The sequence below is a fragment of the Triticum urartu genome, chromosome 7 (genome assembly GCF_003073215.2).
Source record: "Triticum urartu cultivar G1812 chromosome 7, Tu2.1, whole genome shotgun sequence".
In the NCBI taxonomy this organism is placed as follows: Eukaryota; Viridiplantae; Streptophyta; class Magnoliopsida; order Poales; family Poaceae; genus Triticum; species Triticum urartu.
In genome coordinates, this window is record NC_053028.1 from 35,086,254 (window position 1) to 35,106,637 (window position 20,384).

The following is a 20,384-nucleotide window of genomic DNA, read 5'->3' on the forward strand; positions in this document are numbered from 1 at the left end:
GTCAATAACCAATAGCGGAACTTGGATGCTCATATTGGCTCCCACATATTCTACGAAGATCTTTATTGGTCAAACCGCATAACAACATACGTTGTTCCCTTTGTCATCGGCATGTTACTTGCCCGAGATTCAATCGTTGATATCTCAATACCTAGTTCAATCTCGTTGCCGGCAAGTCTCTTTACTCGTTCCGTAATGCTTCATCCCGCTACTAACTCATTAGTTACATTGCTTGCAAGGCTTATAGTGATGTGCATTACCGAGAGGGCCCAGAGATACCTCTCCGACAATCGGAGTGACAAATCCTAATCTCGATCTATGCCAACTCAACAAGTACCATCAGAGACACCTGTAGAGCACCTTTATAATCATCCAGTTACGTTGTGACGTTTGGTAGCACACAAAGTGTTCCTCCGGTATTCGGGAGTTGCATAATCTCATAGTCATAGGAACATGTATAAGTCATGAAGAAAGCAATAGCAATATACTAAACGATCAAATGCTAAGTTAACAGAATGGGTCAAGTCAATCACATCATTCTCTAATGATGTGATCCCGTTAATCAACCTAGCAAAGTGGCCCGCCCGATGTGCGGGCTAGAATTTTATAAACTTTTATCATGAGAATGCGGATTTTGTCTAGATCATATTTCACAAGTATGAGTCTTTTGCAAACATCATTTTGTCTTAGATGTGCTTAGTTCTACTGTTGAGATATATATATATATATATATATATATATATATATATATATATATATATGCGGGAGTTATGTTCCTGCTTGTTTTGCATCTTTAATTTTGTACAATTATTGTGAGAAGACTATGTCACAAAAATGATAATATACTTCCCCCGGTTTTGAAAATCGTTTCTCTGTTTATGAAAATATAAAAGAAAACAACATTAAATGAGGAACAATATGGAAGGGATCCATATGGGAAATTAAAACATGAAAGCACATGTAATTTCTTCGATATAATGCTATGGTAGTCTGGAATAAGTCATAGATCGTTTATCTCCAATCCAAATCATTTGTATTTACCTCTCCTGAGACTAAATAACACATCTAACCATTTTCATATATGCACACATCTTGATAGTTACTTGAGGTCTCAGCCATATGGATCACCATATCTCTTTGTTTAATCTTTATGCGATGTGATAATATTGAGTACTGAGTATAGTTTGCAGGTACTTTGAAAGCTAGATTGTTCAAGTATATTAAGCTTTTATACAATGGAAGTTGCATGAGATGAATCATTGATGTTTTCTCATCTTGAAAATGCATTGGCCCAGACATACATGATTGAGAAGAACGTACAGGTTGTCGTACACCCGAACCTTATATGGTTTATGATCTGCCGGTCAAGTGGTGCTAGAAGTTCTCCCACTCTTAGAGCATGTCAAGGTTCTCCTGTTGGTTGCCAAAGACCTCTAATGGATCTGGCAGAGTTTGCCACCTTGCTCATCATTGCAGATGTCCATCGCATCTTCATCTTCTCTACGAGTAGGTGGTTGAACTATGTCTATGTACAACTTGTAATTGATTAAATCTCTACTGAAGAATATAAATTGGCCTGACACACAGATATATATGCTCATTTTTAGAGAAAAGACATGCAATTGGCAGTGACAAGTTGTACATACCTTTTACTCACGACGACCTTCCTCCTAGTGCGGGCGATCTTCAATGCCGTAGAGGTCTTTCGTGGACTCATTGTCTGCATTGTGCGCCAAGGGTCTGCTGACATACACTATAAATCGGTGCATGCGTTGTGGTCGTTCTTCTTGATGTCTTGATGCAAATCACACAATTCAAGTGATCTATGCCTAGTACGCGTGTGTAACTCTAACTGGGAACTGAGGCATACGTGATAAGTGCTTTGTTCTGTTAGTAAATCTTGTTGTAGCTTTGCAGGTAGAGATGTTTCTAGAAAATCATCAACCATCATATGTATATAAAAGAAATCTTCAGAGAAGAGCAGCCAACTAAGTTTTCATTCATATGTACTCCAGTTTTTTCTTTCTTTTTCTTTTGCGAAAAACATATGTACTCAAGTTAGAGTTATGATTGACCGAGTTTTGTTGAGTAGCATACTCATGAAATTATATTCACTATGCTTTGATCTTTGAACTAAAAGGAGAACTTGATTCAATCAAATTTACACTCATGCTAATTTTGGGGGCTTCAAAACTCCACGACTCCATTAACAGTCTTAACAGTTACAAAAATAACATGTTCTAGTGCAAAATGATCAATATGTAAAATCCGAACAAGTAATTGCGGAGATTCGTGCCGGAACGTCCACTTTACATTTTAAAGAAAGGGTACAAAAGCATATTTATTCTGAATCAGACAGCGAATGCACTGGAGTACTGATGTTTACCATGCGCCCGAATATCAATATGGTAATCTTCGCCGATTACCAAAAACAAGCCATTTATGGATATTGTCAGTAAGTATGTGCAGATCCAGTATAGCGTCTTTTTCACTCCACAAGGATCAAGATCAAATGAATACTTATGGTAAAAAAGATAGGGAAATTCTTGATTATTCAACGTCGGATCGAATCATGTCCAATGGCCATTGGAATTTTATCTATCCTTCTATTTTTCAAGATAATTCAGATTTGTTGGCGAAATAGTGAAGAAATAGGTTCGTCATTCCATTACAATATCATCAAGAACAAGAGAAAGAACTAATATCCTGTTTTGGGATTTCGATTGAAATCCCCCTTATGGGTGTTTTACGTAGAAATACTATTTTTGCTTATTTTGACGATCCCGGATACAGAAAAGATAAAAAGGGTTCAGGAATTGTTAAATTTAGATATAGGACTCTAGAAGAAGAATATAGGACTCGAGCGGAAGACTCAGAAGAGGAATATGAGACCCTACAAGACGAATACAGGACCCGAGAGGACGAATATGAATATGAAACCCTAGAAGAATCTAATATGGAATCCTAGAAGACGAATACGAATATGAAACCCTAGAAGACGAATATGGGAGCCCAGAAAACGAATATGGGAACCCAGAGAACGAATATAGGACTTTAGAGAAAGACTCAGAAGAGGAATATGGGAGCCCAGAGAGCAAATATAGGACCCAAGAGGACGAATATGGAACTCTAGAGGAAGACTCAGAAGACGAATATGGCAGCCCCGGGGAAAGCGCAGAGGAAAAATATGGTACTTTAGAGGAAGACTCGAAGAAGATTCAGAGGATGAATACGAGAGCCCAGAGGAAGATTCCATCTTAAAAAAAGAGGGTTTGATTGAGCATCGAGGAACAAAAGAATTTAGTCTAAAATACCAAAAAGAAGTAGATCGGTTTTTTTTCATTCTTCAAGAACTTCATATCTTGCCGAGATCTTCATCCCTAAAGATACTTGACAATAGTATTATTGGAGTGGATACACAACTCACAAAAAATACAAGAAGTCTACTAGGCGGACTGGTCCGAGTGAAGAGAAAAAAAAAGCCATACGGAACTCAAAATATTTTCCGGAGATATTCATTTTCCTGAAGAGGCGGATAAGATATTAGGTGGCTGTTTGATACTGCCAGAAAGACAAAAAAAGATTCTAAGGAATCAAAAAAGAGGAAAAATTGGGTCTATGTTCAACGGAAAAAATTCTCAAGAGCAAGGAAAAGTATTTTGTTTCCGTTCGCCCTACAGTGGCATATGAAATGGACGAAGGAAGAAATTTAGCAACACTTTTCCCGCAGGATCTCTTGCAAGAAGAAAATAATCTCCAAATTCGACTTGTCAATTTTATTTCTCATGAAAATAGCAAGTTAACTCAAAGAATTTATCACACAAATAGTCAATTTGTTAGAACTTGCTTAGTAGTGAATTGGGAACAAGAAGAAAAGAAAAGGCTGGTGCTTCCCTTGTTGAGGTAAGAGCAAATGATCTTATTCGCTATTTCCTAAGAATTGAGTTAGTCAAGTCCACTATTTCGTATACACGAAAAAGGTATGGTAGGACAAGTGTAGGACCGATTCCCCATAATAGGATAGATCGCGCTAATATCAATTTGTTTTTATTCCAAGGCGAAGATTGAATCACTTAGCCAACATCCGGAAGCTATTGGCACTTTGTTCAATCGAAATAAAGAATACCACTCTTTGATGATTTTGTCGGCATCCAACTGTTCTCGAATTGGTTTATTCAAGAATTCAAAACATCCCAATGCGATAAAAGAATGGAATCCTAGAATTCCTATTCGAGAAATTTTTGGGCCCTTAGGCACTATTGTAGCTAGTATATCGCATTTTTCTTCATCTTACTATTTACTAACGCATAATAAAATCCTGTTAAAAAAATATTTGTTCGTTAACGCATAATAAAATCCTGTTAAGAACTTAAATACTCTTTAATAGATTAAAATAAAAGGATTTCTAATTTCGATAGTAACATAATGTTGGATCCATTCCTTTTGAATTGTCACTTTGTCCATCATGATTCTTGGGAAGAGACATTGGCAATAATTCACCTTGGACAATTTATTTGTGAAAATGTATGTCTATTTAAATCGCACATAAAAAAATCTGGTCAAATTTTCATTGTAAATATGAATTCCTTTGTTATAAGAGCAGCTAAACCTTATTTGGCCACTACAGGAGCAACTGTTAATGGTCATAATGGAGAAATCCTTTACAAGGGAGATAGGTTAGTTACGTTTATATATGAAAAATCGAGATCTAGTGACATAACGCAAGGTTTTCCAAAAGTGGAACAAATATTTGAAGTGCGTTCAATTGATTCATTATCCCCGAATCTCGAAAGGAGAATTGAGGATTGGAATGAGCGTATACCAAGAATTCTTGGGGTCCCTTGGGGATTCTTGATTGGAGCTGAGCTAACCATAGCCCAAAGTCGTATCTCTTTGGTTAATAAAATCCAAAAGGTTTATCGATCCCAAGGGGTACAGATCCATAATAGACATATAGAGATTATTATACGCCAAGTAACATCAAAAGTGCGGGTTCCCGAAGATGGAATGTCTAATGTTTTTTCGCCTGGGGAATTAATCGGACTATTGCGAGCAGAACGAGCAGGACGAGCTTTGGATGAATCGATCTATTATCGGGCAATCTTATTGGGAAAAACAAGGGCTTCCCTGAATACCCAAAGTTTCATATCTGAAGCAAGTTTTCAAGAAACTGCTCAAGTTTTAGCAAAAGCTCACCTACGAGGTCGCATTGATTGGTTGAAAGGCTTGAAAGAAAACGTAGTTCTGGGGGATTATACCTGTTGGTACCGGATTCCAAAAATTTGTGCATCGTTCCCCACAAGACAAGAACCTTTATTTCGAAATAAAAAAAATCTATTCGCATCGGAAATGAGAGATTTTTTGTTTCTCCATACAGAATTAGTTTCTTCGGATTCTGATGTAACAAACAATTTTTATGAGACATAAGAACCCCCATTTAACATTTAACCCTATATCATTTAAGGATACATAAAAAATATTTTTTACTTTACTAGACTTTTGAACTTAGAACACTAACAGGTCAAATTTTAGATTTTTAAGATTTTTATTTTAATAAGTAAAAAAAGTCAGTTAATTCATTAAGGTGGTTATGTTTATACCATGTATCAATGGCCAACTCTTATCTTAGTACAAGGTTCTCTCGGAACAATTTTTATTTATTTCAAGCTATTTCGGATCTTTCTTAATCTTCAAAAAGAACTAAATTCCGTAATGGAATGGTAGGATTAAAAAAAAGGAAGTGTGGAAAAAATGACAAGAAGATATTGGAACATTAATTTGAAAGAGATGATAGAAGAAGGAGTTCATTTTGGTCATGGTATTAAGAAATGGAATCCTAAAATGGCCCCTTACATTTCGGCAAAGCGTAAAGGTACTCATATTATAAATCTCGCTAGAACGGCTCGTTTTTTATCAGAAGCTTGTGATTTAGTTTTTGATGCAGCAAGTCAGGGAAAAAGTTTCTTAATTGTTGGTACCAAAAAAAGAGCAACAGATTTAGTAGCATCAGCTGCAATAAGGGCTCGTTGTCATTATGTTAATAAAAAGTGGTTCAGTGGTATGTTAACGAATTGGTCGATTACGAAAAATAGACTTTCTCAATTTAGAGACTTAAGAGCAGAAGAAAAAATGGGAAAATTCCACCATCTCCCAAAAAGAGATGTGGCAATCTTGAAGAGAAAATTATCTACCTTGCAAAGGTATCTCGGCGGGATCAAATATATGATGAGATTGCCAGACATTGTGATTGTCCTTGATCAGCAAAAAGAGTATATAGCTCTTCGGGAATGTGCCATTTTGGGGATTCCTACTATTTCTTTAGTCGATACAAGTTGTGACCCGTATCTCGTGAATATATCGATTCCAGCCAACGATGACACTATGACTTCAATTCGATTGATTCTTAACAAATTAGTATTTTAAATTTGTGAGAGCCGTTCTCTCTATATATGGAATCCTAGAAGACGAATACGAATATGAAACCCTAGAAGACGAATATGGGAGCCCAGAAAACGAATATGGGAACCCAGAGAACGAATATAGGACTTTAGAGAAAGACTCAGAAGAGGAATATGGGAGCCCAGAGAGCAAATATAGGACCCAACAGGACGAATATGGAACTCTAGAGGAAGACTCAGGAGACGAATATGGCAGCCCCGGGGAAAGCGCAGAGGAAAAATATGGTACTTTAGAGGAAGACTCGGAAGAAGATTCAGAGGATGAATACGAGAGCCCAGAGGAAGATTCCATCTTAAAAAAAGAGGGTTTGATTGAGCATCGAGGAACAAAAGAATTTAGTCTAAAATACCAAAAAGAAGTAGATCGGTTTTTTTCATTCTTCAAGAACTTCATATCTTGCCGAGATCTTCATCCCTAAAGATACTTGACAATAGTATTATTAGAGTGGATACACAACTCACAAAAAATACAAGAAGTCTACTAGGCGGACTGGTCCGAGTGAAGAGAAAAAAAAAGCCATACGGAACTCAAAATATTTTCCGGAGATATTCATTTTCCTGAAGAGGCGGATAAGATATTAGGTGGCTGTTTGATACTGCCAGAAAGACAAAAAAAGATTCTAAGGAATCAAAAAAGAGGAAAAATTGGGTCTATGTTCAACGGAAAAAATTCTCAAGAGCAAGGAAAAGTATTTTGTTTCCGTTCGCCCTACAGTGGCATATGAAATGGACGAAGGAAGAAATTTAGCAACACTTTTCCCGCAGGATCTCTTGCAAGAAGAAAATAATCTCCAAATTCGACTTGTCAATTTTATTTCTCATGAAAATAGCAAGTTAACTCAAAGAATTTATCACACAAATAGTCAATTTGTTAGAACTTGCTTAGTAGTGAATTGGGAACAAGAAGAAAAGAAAAGGCTGGTGCTTCCCTTGTTGAGGTAAGAGCAAATGATCTTATTCGCGATTTCCTAAGAATTGAGTTAGTCAAGTCCACTATTTCGTATACACGAAAAAGGTATGGTAGGACAAGTGTAGGACCGATTCCCCATAATAGGATAGATCGCGCTAATATCAATTTGTTTTTATTCCAAGGCGAAGATTGAATCACTTAGCCAACATCCGGAAGCTATTGGCACTTTGTTCAATCGAAATAAAGAATACCACTCTTTGATGATTTTGTCGGCATCCAACTGTTCTCGAATTGGTTTATTCAAGAATTCAAAACATCCCAATGCGATAAAAGAATGGAATCCTAGAATTCCTATTCGAGAAATTTTTGGGCCCTTAGGCACTATTGTAGCTAGTATATCGCATTTTTCTTCATCTTACTATTTACTAACGCATAATAAAATCCTGTTAAAAAAATATTTGTTCGTTAACGCATAATAAAATCCTGTTAAGAACTTAAATACTCTTTAATAGATTAAAATAAAAGGATTTCTAATTTCGATAGTAACATAATGTTGGATCCATTCCTTTTGAATTGTCACTTTGTCCATCATGATTCTTGGGAAGAGACATTGGCAATAATTCACCTTGGACAATTTATTTGTGAAAATGTATGTCTATTTAAATCGCACATAAAAAAATCTGGTCAAATTTTCATTGTAAATATGAATTCCTTTGTTATAAGAGCAGCTAAACCTTATTTGGCCACTACAGGAGCAACTGTTAATGGTCATAATGGAGAAATCCTTTACAAGGGAGATAGGTTAGTTACGTTTATATATGAAAAATCGAGATCTAGTGACATAACGCAAGGTTTTCCAAAAGTGGAACAAATATTTGAAGTGCGTTCAATTGATTCATTATCCCCGAATCTCGAAAGGAGAATTGAGGATTGGAATGAGCGTATACCAAGAATTCTTGGGGTCCCTTGGGGATTCTTGATTGGAGCTGAGCTAACCATAGCCCAAAGTCGTATCTCTTTGGTTAATAAAATCCAAAAGGTTTATCGATCCCAAGGGGTACAGATCCATAATAGACATATAGAGATTATTATACGCCAAGTAACATCAAAAGTGCGGGTTCCCGAAGATGGAATGTCTAATGTTTTTTCGCCTGGGGAATTAATCGGACTATTGCGAGCAGAACGAGCAGGACGAGCTTTGGATGAATCGATCTATTATCGGGCAATCTTATTGGGAAAAACAAGGGCTTCCCTGAATACCCAAAGTTTCATATCTGAAGCAAGTTTTCAAGAAACTGCTCAAGTTTTAGCAAAAGCTCACCTACGAGGTCGCATTGATTGGTTGAAAGGCTTGAAAGAAAACGTAGTTCTGGGGGATTATACCTGTTGGTACCGGATTCCAAAAATTTGTGCATCGTTCCCCACAAGACAAGAACCTTTATTTCGAAATAAAAAAAATCTATTCGCATCGGAAATGAGAGATTTTTTGTTTCTCCATACAGAATTAGTTTCTTCGGATTCTGATGTAACAAACAATTTTTATGAGACATAAGAACCCCCATTTAACATTTAACCCTATATCATTTAAGGATACATAAAAAATATTTTTTACTTTACTAGACTTTTGAACTTAGAACACTAACAGGTCAAATTTTAGATTTTTAAGATTTTTATTTTAATAAGTAAAAAAAGTCAGTTAATTCATTAAGGTGGTTATGTTTATACCATGTATCAATGGCCAACTCTTATCTTAGTACAAGGTTCTCTCGGAACAATTTTTATTTATTTCAAGCTATTTCGGATCTTTCTTAATCTTCAAAAAGAACTAAATTCCGTAATGGAATGGTAGGATTAAAAAAAGGAAGTGTGGAAAAAATGACAAGAAGATATTGGAACATTAATTTGAAAGAGATGATAGAAGAAGGAGTTCATTTTGGTCATGGTATTAAGAAATGGAATCCTAAAATGGCCCCTTACATTTCGGCAAAGCGTAAAGGTACTCATATTATAAATCTCGCTAGAACGGCTCGTTTTTTATCAGAAGCTTGTGATTTAGTTTTTGATGCAGCAAGTCAGGGAAAAAGTTTCTTAATTGTTGGTACCAAAAAAAGAGCAACAGATTTAGTAGCATCAGCTGCAATAAGGGCTCGTTGTCATTATGTTAATAAAAAGTGGTTCAGTGGTATGTTAACGAATTGGTCGATTACGAAAAATAGACTTTCTCAATTTAGAGACTTAAGAGCAGAAGAAAAAATGGGAAAATTCCACCATCTCCCAAAAAGAGATGTGGCAATCTTGAAGAGAAAATTATCTACCTTGCAAAGGTATCTCGGCGGGATCAAATATATGATGAGATTGCCAGACATTGTGATTGTCCTTGATCAGCAAAAAGAGTATATAGCTCTTCGGGAATGTGCCATTTTGGGGATTCCTACTATTTCTTTAGTCGATACAAGTTGTGACCCGTATCTCGTGAATATATCGATTCCAGCCAACGATGACACTATGACTTCAATTCGATTGATTCTTAACAAATTAGTATTTTAAATTTGTGAGAGCCGTTCTCTCTATATATGAAATTGTTGATTAAGAACATATAGTGAATTCTTGGGCAACTGCGTAAATTTATGGAATCACTTACTTTACTATATCTTTTTTTTGCATAGAATTTTTTTGCGTAGAAAAAAGAAGGGGAATATTGATGTATATTAGAGGGTATTGATATATATTATGATCTGATGTGCTTTCTTGGTATCCTAAATATAAGATTAATACTTCAAGTTGCTGAGTTGAGAAAGAGATGGTTGAATCAAAAGAATTCCTTTTTTGAAGTTCAATTTTTATCAGAGGATAATATGAATATTATACCTTGTTCCATTAAAACACTCAAGGGGTAAAATATTGCATCACTTTTTGAAATATTTTTGCTATAGAAAATATTTTCTTTTCTGGACGGAAATGGTAGTTTCTACAGCAACTACCATTTTACTTGCTCCAGTGCTGCTGAAATTTCTTGTGCATCACTAACTTCCTAGATGACTCCTAACCTCCAAAGCTCAGCTCCCAACTCCTAGTAGATTGACCACAGTTAACTCTCAAAGTTACTGTGAAGAAACTTACCATGAAGTAACACTCCATCTTACAACACCTGAGCTGGACTCAAAGCATTGGCTCAACCCTAAACACTAAGGACTACACGCCAGACATGAAATTGGGGCCAGCCGTGGCGCTATGCCGAAGTGCACGTGGTGACCACGCGTGTGCACGGTGCCAGCCGGCTAACCGACGCGCTCGGCTCTGTGCGTCACGTGCTCGCTTCCCAGGCTGCCGCACCTCGCCAAACATCGCCACCATCCCCGTCTCTACTCCCTTAACTCCCTCCTGGCGCTCACCGACGCCGGAGCTCGCCGCAGCAAGCACGGGCGCGGTCCGGCCAACCACACAGTGCGCCGCGCACTGTGTTCCTCGCCACGCCCTCGATCATGTGCTCGTCGCCGCCCACCCACGGTGCCCGCGTGAGCTGCGCTGCCTTCCCCCTCGCTCACTGAGGCCGTTCATCACCGGGCACCATGTCTAGGTGTCCTTCGGTGGAGCCCAATCCCCTCCTCTCATTCGCCTATAAATGCATCCCTCCCCAGCCCTCTCGAGTATCACCAACTCACCACACACACTCCACAAGACCGTAGGAAGCCGTAGCCCGGCCGGGTAGGCCTCGGGCCATCGTCTCCACAGCTCCAGCCCCTCCCATGCTCACTCTTCTAGAGCCTCCGCCGTGCTTCAGTGGTGCTGCCCGACCTGGGTGGAGCCACTGGTGCAGCCTCTGGTCGCCTTCATCCCCAACTCCGGTGACCTCCGCTCTCTACCGCCGCTGGAGAGGTCCTTTCCGATGCTGTCCGGCCACCCCTAGCTAATCTACGGGTATGGGCAGGTGCGCCTCAGTCTTCTCCTTCGATGTATCCCTCTAGCTCTGGCCAAGATGCCCTCCCCATCGGCGTGTGCTCCGATGGAGCCCCGCCTTGCTCTGTTTACTTGTCCCCCTCTCTCTCACCTGGCTAGAGGGGCCCGCGGCCAGCCACTCTGGCAGCACCCGAAGCAATACGAGTTGAGGCGCCCCGCGGGTTTACGTCTTCGACGTCACCCCCCAGATCTGTTTTTATTTAAATCAAATTTAAATTTAGCCAGAGAGCTTTAAACAGCCACAACTCTTTAGCCATAAGTCCAAATGAATTGATTCTTTTTGGATTGTGATCTTTATTAAAATATGTAGCAGCACACAAAAAATGAGATTTTTCTCTGCTGTCTAGATTTTCTGGTGAATTTCAAAGTGTTTCTTGATGTTTTATTTTATGTTTATAATTGTATTCAGAAGGTGAAGCTTGTCTTGAGGATCACCAGGAGGAGTGTGAACCTCACCTGCACTAAGGCAAGCCACAGCAACATTTTCATGGTGCCATTACAATATTTGTGATTTTTCTACTTGAATGAATAATTTAGTTCATGCATTTAAATCACTAAAATAAATACACATTTATTCTGTTGAATGCTTGTTTGTGTTGATATGTTTGTTACAGAAGATTAAGGCTAACTAAATTCACTATAAGTTATATTTGATTATGAAGAAGTAATTTGTTTATGAAAAGAATTAGTTGGCTTAATATTTTCTTGAGCGAGAAAAGACTTATGCTAAGATATTGTCATGGTTAGCTTGCTGAATAATCATAACCAGAAAAGTGTTATGAGTTTCTGATATGTATGGTTAGTGCTTGATATAGTTGACATGTTATTGTTCAAATGATAAGTGATGCATGCTTTATGAATGCATTTGCATGGCATATCATGACACCAATTACTTTTACTTTAAGCTGAACCTGATAATAACTCAACTTGAACATATCGTTGATCGGGTCATGGTGCCACTGAATCGAGTTTATCCTAGTGCAACCACATTTTCCTTTATGGGAAGGCCTTTATTCGGTCCGTTGGCATGCCTCTGGTCAGTGCCTCCAACGAGGGAAGGTTATGGGCGTGCATTACCCTCGGCCGGTAAGCAGCCATAACCTTGTGTGCCCGTTGTTGTTAGGGTACCCTGTCCCCGTTTGGGACCATTTATGTTTTGCCACGATGGTGGCCGTTTGCCATGACGGTGGCCGTTTGTGTCTTTGGTAGACACGGGGCCACCCAGGACTTAGCCCAGTGGGGAGTCGGAGTGGCCGGGAGAGTGTCTTTCGGAACGCCGTTGGTCCACCCGAATGGGAGTGAGAGGCTATGGGTTCCGTGGTGTGGGCACAGTGCGCTACCTCTGCACAGTGTATTTAATCTATCGATAGCCGAGTCCACGGTCACGGACACGCTCGAAAGTAGGTCACACCATGGGTCAATGTTTAAATAATTTTGCACACTAAGATAATAACTTTGCACTGTTGGAAAGAGGATGGTTGAGAAACCAGTTGGTTGATGGAGACCAAGTTGTTGGTCCGTCTGTGATCCGAGAAAGATCACCATTTGGTTACGAGGTAACCCGATTAAGGACCAAGTTGTTGGTCATTTTGTGATTCGAGAAAGATCACCGTTCGGTTACGAGGTAACCCGATTAAAGGCCAAGATGTTGGTCCGCTTGTGATCCGAGAGACATCACCGTTTGGGAAGCAAGTCTGAGGGACTTGAGTTACAAGATCATGATCACTACATTTCTAGTATGATTTTGCAATAATGATTCACTTGGTTAATTATCATGATATTGTTTGTCATTATGTTTATGCTTGTTGTGAGCTTGCAAGTACATTCAATGTACTGACCTGGCGTGTCATGCCAGCTTTCAGGAAAGTCTCTTTGGAAGGAAGTGTTGTCTGAGTCTAGATCGTGTCCACATCAGTGTCCCTGTGCTATGGAGTCCCGCTTCGTCGTCGTTCCACTGCCGTGTAGTTGTCGTGATCAAGGCCCCTTTATGTTCACTAAATAATGTACATATTGTTCAGCCGCACCATGTGTGCTGCTTGGCCTCACAACTTGTTGTAATATGAACCATATTCCGCTAGCATCAATAAAGCGGTTGTATTATGTACCAAGATGTTGTGTGTTGCCAGAAGACATGGTCTCTGGGCTGGCAATACAGGGTAAACCGGTTGCTCTAAGCCGGGGTGCCACACCGCTTGGTATTAGAGTCGCGCTGACTGTAGGGCATGCTAGGCTACCACCATGTTCCTGAACGTTAGCTAGAGTAAGAGTTGAGTGCCGGTAGTGTTTGTAGCTGGTTGTTGCATTGCATATGCTCGTTTATTTTTATTCTAACCTACTAATGGCTGTGAGTGTAGATGGCTCCGGTGTTGTATCCATGCCAGTTGCAGCTGATGCCGTACACATCGCCGCATCTCCTTCATAACGTGTGGCATCGGCTGTACCCTCTCGGTGGCGACCTAGTCTATCATGTGTACCGGGAGCGTCTAGCAGACTCAGTGTATGAGTATCACGCAGTGGTTACTCTGCACACCAGTTCATCGTCCAGCACTTACATTCGTACCTCCAGCAGCGGTTTCGCTTCTACCGCTTCTTAGGCTGTAAAGTTTGCTGCATTTGAGGCCCTCGTCGAGCTGTGCTATAACGAGGTCCGAATGCAGAACCATCTAGGTTTCCATTACTATCCCTCCTTGCACGACAATGACCGTGTCCGTTTTCCTATCATTGATCCGGAGTCTGATAGTACTGCTAGCCACCTTTCTGGCTCGAGAGCTGACTCGTGCTCGTACTGCTTTAGCCGCTACTAGAGCTTTCACTACTCCATCGTCTACGCGATTTACTCCTTATATTCCATCCTGTTCTAGTTCACCTATTCCACCGGTTACTCCTCCGAGTAGCTCGGGCACCTCGACCGTGAATCCCCTCAGTGCTCCTTCTGAGTGGGTTTCCCTTCTCACTACCCCCGTAGCCCCGATGCTTCAGCCTCGCCCTGCACCTGCTCTAGAGGGAGAGCCCTCGAGGCAGCATCGTCGTAACCTGGAGGTCTTGGTTAACATCGTCAGTTCAGGATCCGAGTCCGCTTCAGGAGAGGACCCCACAGCACCAGCAGAGCACTAGAGCGCTAGAGTATCCGCAGTTGTTAGGTGGATGTCCGGATCTAGTCGTACAAGTCATGATGTTCGATTTCATGTATGAGAGTAGTTGAATTTATCATGTCATTTATCTTTTATGTATGAGTCTATGTATAATTATGTTGGAACGTTCTTATTCGACGTGTTTCCTTCATTATTTCGTTTTCTTTCGGGTTTATTCGCTGGCTTTCACCATTATATTTTTGGATGTTGTTCATCTTAGTTGCGTTGTCTTGGAAAAAACAAACAATAGGATGATGCGGGGTGGCAGCAGTAGCGACGCTTGTGAGGATGTCCCTGTTCGTCATTCCGCACGACATGCAGGACACTCCCCCGAGCCGTACGTTCCACCACCATCTCCACCACCAAATCCGCCCTCCATCGAGCAAATTCTATGTATGTTTGAGGAAAGGAGAAATAATGATCTGATTGTAATATTAAGGAGTGTGCAAAGCAAATTCTATGTATGTTTGAGGAAGGGAGAAATAATGATCTGATTGTAATATTAAGGAGTGTGCAAGCTATGGTTGGGTAGAATGGAAATCAGAACGGTCATCACTCCAAACTAAAATTTTTTCAAAGAACTAAGCCTCCTAGTTTCAGTCAGGTTATTGATCCCTTGGACGCAGACGACTGGTTAAGAACCATTAAGAAGAAGCTTGAGATTGATAGGCCATACTCTGACATGCCTTGTTATCATGACTGTGCAAAATATCACCGCCCTTTCTACTTTTAACCCACATGATGGGCCCATAACCCACAGTTCCACTGGATCAAAACCTGACTCGCGCCTGACCTCATATGTAATTCACGAGCCACCTTCCTAGTGACCTATTCTGGTATCGTACGCAATACTTATTCTCATTGCTCTGAACCCCTTTTCACACTCCATTTCAGGGAAGGAACGATTGCATGACCGCTCGAAACTTCTCATGCTACCTTCATACTTTTCTCTTGATAGTTTATTAAGTTTCAATTCAAGAATTTTTTCCTCCACCTTCGCCGGTGTTATGTACCAGATAGACAACCTTACAAAGGTCCGTTCTCCTAGAATACCCCCTTATTCTTTCGTAAGTGTGATGGGGTTCCCGAAGAAAGGACGACAACTTCATCATGATGCATTGATGCATAGAATTAAGAAATCAATGCTATGGATCGACCTCTTCAAGAAAATCAACCAAGACCAAGAAGAATCGATAGAATTTTGTAACCACATCTTTCCCCTTACTCTACCTCTTAAATCTCGGGACGAGATTTCTTGTAGTGGAGGAGATTTGTGACGCCCGGATAATTAAGCTACAGTGAACCTCTGCTAATGATGCCACGTCACCTCCATTAGTGTTGCTAATCTCACGTTAGTTCAAAACTGATTCAAAATCCAAATTCAAAAACAAGTCAAACAATTAAAGTTTTCAAAAGTCAAAACAAAAATGTTATTATTGTGACAAATAATTCATAAGATATATTGGTGGAGAAACCAAGTCTTTATAAAATGTTTAAATGCACTAAGCTAATTAAATCAGTAGCTAAAACCATTAATTAAATGCCTTTTATATTTTGTAAAATACTAAACTATATTATTTTGGGATGAAACTTTTTGTGGTTGTAACATAATTTGTGACATAAATTTAGGTGCCACTTTTGTATTTTATTAAAACTAAAATAATTAGGAACTAAAAGAAAACAAAAAAGTAAAATAAGAAAAGTAAAAGAAGACAAAACAAACAAAAAAATAGGAAAAGGAACCCCCCCTCACTGGGCTTCGGCCCAGCAGGTCACTGGGCCGCCTGGGCAACCGGCCACCCACTCCGCCCATAACCCCCACTAGCTCTGTCGTGGAATTTTCATGGCAGATGTCCTCATGAAAGGACTTAGTCGTGGAGCCATCGCAACTAGGAAGCTTAAAGGGGTTAATCGGGACAAGGGACACGAGAGAATTTATACTAGTTCGGCCCCTTACGGTGAAGGTAAAGCCTACGTCTAGTTGGGTTGGTATTGCTAGGGTTTCGATGACCAGGGAGCGAGATACTCTATGCCCGGCTCTCGATGAGATGTTTCTTGCCCCTTATATACACGGGTTGACGCACTGCTACCTACAGAGTCCCGGCCGGATCATAAACAGTGTCCGGCTCGGTGACTAGTTAATTCTACCTTATGATACAAGTCATGCCATTACGACGGTTTACCACTACGGGCCTTAAGTCGCCTGTGGGCTTTAGACCCTTTATTGGACCGCCATCTTCATGCTTGATCTTGGGCTTCATATGATGAATCATACTGCTTACCAGCATGTCATACTTTGGTTCGGCGGTATTGTTGGACGAAGCGGCCCGGACCGACATTACGCGTACGCTTACGCGAGACCGGTTCTCCCGACGTGCTTTGCACAAAGGTGGCTAGCAGGTGACAGTTTCTCCAACTTTAGTTGAACCGAGTGTGGCTACGCCCGGTCCTTGCGAAGGTTAAAACAGCACCAACTTGACAAACTATCGTTGTGGTTTTGATGCGTAGGTAAGATTGGTTCTTGCTTAAGCCCGTAGCAGCCACGTAAAACTTGCAACAACAAAGTAGAGGACGTCTAACTTGTTTTTGCAGGGCATGTTGTGATGTGAGACATGATGATAAATTTTATTGTATGAGATGATCATGTTTTGTAACCGAGTTATCGGCAATTGGCAGGAGCCATATGGTTGTCGCTTTATTGTATGCAATGCAATCGCGCTGTAATGCTTTACTTTATCACTAAGTGGTAGCGATAGTCGTGGAAGCATAAGATTGGCGAGACGACAACGATGCTACGATGGAGATCAAGGTGTCGTGCCGGTGACGATGGTGATCATGACGGTGCTTCGAAGATGGAGATCACAAGCACAAGATGATGATGGCCATATCATATCACTTATATTGATTGCATGTGATGTTTATCTTTTATGCATCTTATCTTGCTTTGATTGACGGTAGCATTATAAGATGATCTCTCACTAATTATCAAGACTAGTCGTCAACCCGTGCATTTGCACGGGCTAGTAATCTTTTTTATTCAATCTATATTAGGAATAAATATATTTTCTAATACGAAACACTATAATTGAGACGTTTGTGAAGCATATACATTTAGAGATATGGAGATTACCAAAGAAGCTATGCATATCAGTTAGATGAAATCATAATCTAATGCCACAAAACTAATGTATTTCTAATAATATGGTATCACATTATATTGCTCAAAGCTCAATCCATCAAGATGCAATCGTCTGTGAAAATGTTCTCAAATCGTTGGCAATCGCTTGTTTTCACCTGTGTACTCAACGTCTTGTAATATTCTACTCAAATGATGATACTGTTTTCACTGCCCGGTAACTAATTAGCATTTGGTCGAACTTCTCCTAAGAATACATAGAATTTATAACCTTGTATATGCTTATATTCCAAAAAATATTTAATATACCTAGGTGTCTCAAAAGAATGGTTAGTTCTAGAAATCCATGTTGACTAATGACTGAGAAATTTGAATGTGAAATATTATGCCAAAGAGCAGAAGATATAGGTGCCTTGATCAAAATGTAGAGTTACAGAAAGAATAACTTATGAACACTGGATAAAAACAAACCACGACGATCAAGGATCCAGCAGCAGTGTTGAACTTTGGCAATATGAAGAAAATAAGACACTCTGGAGCCGGTTAGAAGTAGGAATCAAAATGATTTACAGGATTGACGAACCCTCTAGACATATAAACTAATGGATTCCGATGAAACTATAATAAATCATCAGAGGATGGAAGAAAAACAGTATGGTAGTTTCATTTGTTAAGAATTGTACGTTTGCAATCTAAAAGCAACATCATAATAGTGCTTTCGAATTTGCCAGAAAAATACTACTTTTGTTGTTTGAAAGGTTCCATCGAGGGAAGAGATAAGAGAGATATATAGAAATCTCACAATCAGTAGCCACACACCATGATACCGGATAGGAAAATCGCATGCTATTGGAAAAAATTAGTGACACGTATCAGCTTAGCAGCTCCTCACCCACATGCAAGAAAACGAACGAAATAGGGCCAGTGTAATTTTTGAATATCTATGCTCGGTCAAAGAGAGCTTACTGAGGCACCCATCAGTGAAATTAGGTTGAGAATAGTATTGTCAAAATATTAGAGTGCCACATCGAGGTTCATACACAGAATAGGAGCCTGCAACAACAACGTGTTCCTGCGTACTATCTCAAACTGGCTATTTCCAAACCCACCTTAAAATAATTGGTTCGTGTGATTTAGCCAGTTTGATTCACATGTGTACCATGTAAGTTATATTATTTCTCATGCAGTTAATTAAGAAAGACGTAAGAATTTAATATGATTCAGGTGATGTAATATCAAAGGAAGGGACCAAGTGATGTTTAGCGTTTACGGAATTAGGTGTATACTACTGCCACCAAACAAAAGTAAATTCACCATGTCCCAGTTCAGAAATTAATAATGGTACTGACAAAAAACATATCAGCACATAATTGAGTTTTGAACCATCTCCTAATGAAGTGATAATTAGACAATGCACATCCTTGTGAAGCAGTTCCAAGCGAGCTGTGTGTTTTACGTACATAGCTAGAAGCAAATAATTCAGAATTAGGGCCATGAGCTTGTTCTGCTTGTTCTCGTCAAAATCTCGTCAGGGGATACAAAATAAATTCTGAAGAAAATCTTTTTGTGGCAAATTTTTTTTCGTAAAGCACACAGCTCGCTTGGAACTGCTTGTGTGTTTTTCAGAATCAGGGATACAAAAATAAATTCTGAAGAAAATCTTTTTGTGGCAAGATTTTTTTTGTATCCCTGATTCTTGTAGACGTGAGCTAGTTCTGCTTGTTCTCGTCAAAATCTCGTCTCCTTCAGTTCCTTGTCCATCACCATGGCGACCACAGGCATGTATGCACCACATAGATCAAATTACCAAGAAATTGTTTGCTAGGGCACATCACTGCATGCCATTAGAGCTAATGTTTAATCCACATACTTGTATTTGTAGCACTATGTTTCGGCCAGCGAGCTCATCACCTGATAGAGAGTCGGCGTTTCACTGCGGCATGGCTGTTTGCAAATTCCAACGATTGGCTTGAATAACCATGGTAGAGCGTGCTTGGAACAGATAGAATCAGAGCTTCACTTAAGGAGAGGAGAAGAGCTGGGATCATCTTAGTACGCATGGGACATGTCTGGACAGGCGAGCTGGTCACCTGAGAGCGAGTCGGTGTTTGCACTGCAGCACGGCTGTGTGCTGGAACACATGTATTGTGTTTGAAAATTCCAATGATCGGCTTGAATAACCATGGCAGCACATGCTTGGAACGGATCGGATTGGAGCTTCACCTAGGGAGAGAAGAAGAGCTGGGATCATCTCAGTACCCACGGGTCTGAGGCTGGGGCGCATGAACCTAGGTTACCGAGAGCCTGATTGTGCGTCATGTGATGCAAGGACTCGATCCAGCAGCTCGGTAGCTTCGGCGATCAACTCCCAATTAATCCCAGCACTCGCTTCATTGTCAAGGTTGGGCCTTCAGCCTGAAAGAGATGGTGCGGTTTTTCCATGGGATAAGAGAGAGACGATATCCAAGCTGCAAGATTGCTTCGGAAGCGGAAGATGCCATGGAGTATAATACGTAGAGATTTCTTCAGATTGTTGATCTTGACTAATAAGAAGGAAGAGGTCGTGGAGTATTGTTATAGATTGCTTCAGGTTGTAGATTTTCTGGAAAAGGAGAAGGTGCCGTACGTGGAGCTTTTTCAACAGGGAGAAGATGTAGTGGAGTTTTAGATAGATTGAGACTCCTTCTATTTTCAAACGTGAAAAGAGATTGAGTTAGAATTTTTTTTCCTACTTAAATTTTAACTACCAAGAGAGGATTTTTGGCTCGTGGGATACATTGAGATTCCTTCTA

At 40.0% G+C, this 20,384-nt stretch overlaps 2 pseudogenes; both read left to right on the forward strand.

The window, feature by feature from the left end:
* Positions 1 to 2,234: 2,234 nt before the first annotated feature.
* Positions 2,235 to 5,427, forward strand: LOC125518264 (annotated as a pseudogene).
* Positions 5,428 to 5,609: 182 nt separating this feature from the next.
* On the forward strand, positions 5,610 to 8,920 carry LOC125518265 (annotated as a pseudogene).
* The last annotated feature ends 11,464 nt before the right edge of the window (positions 8,921 to 20,384 follow it).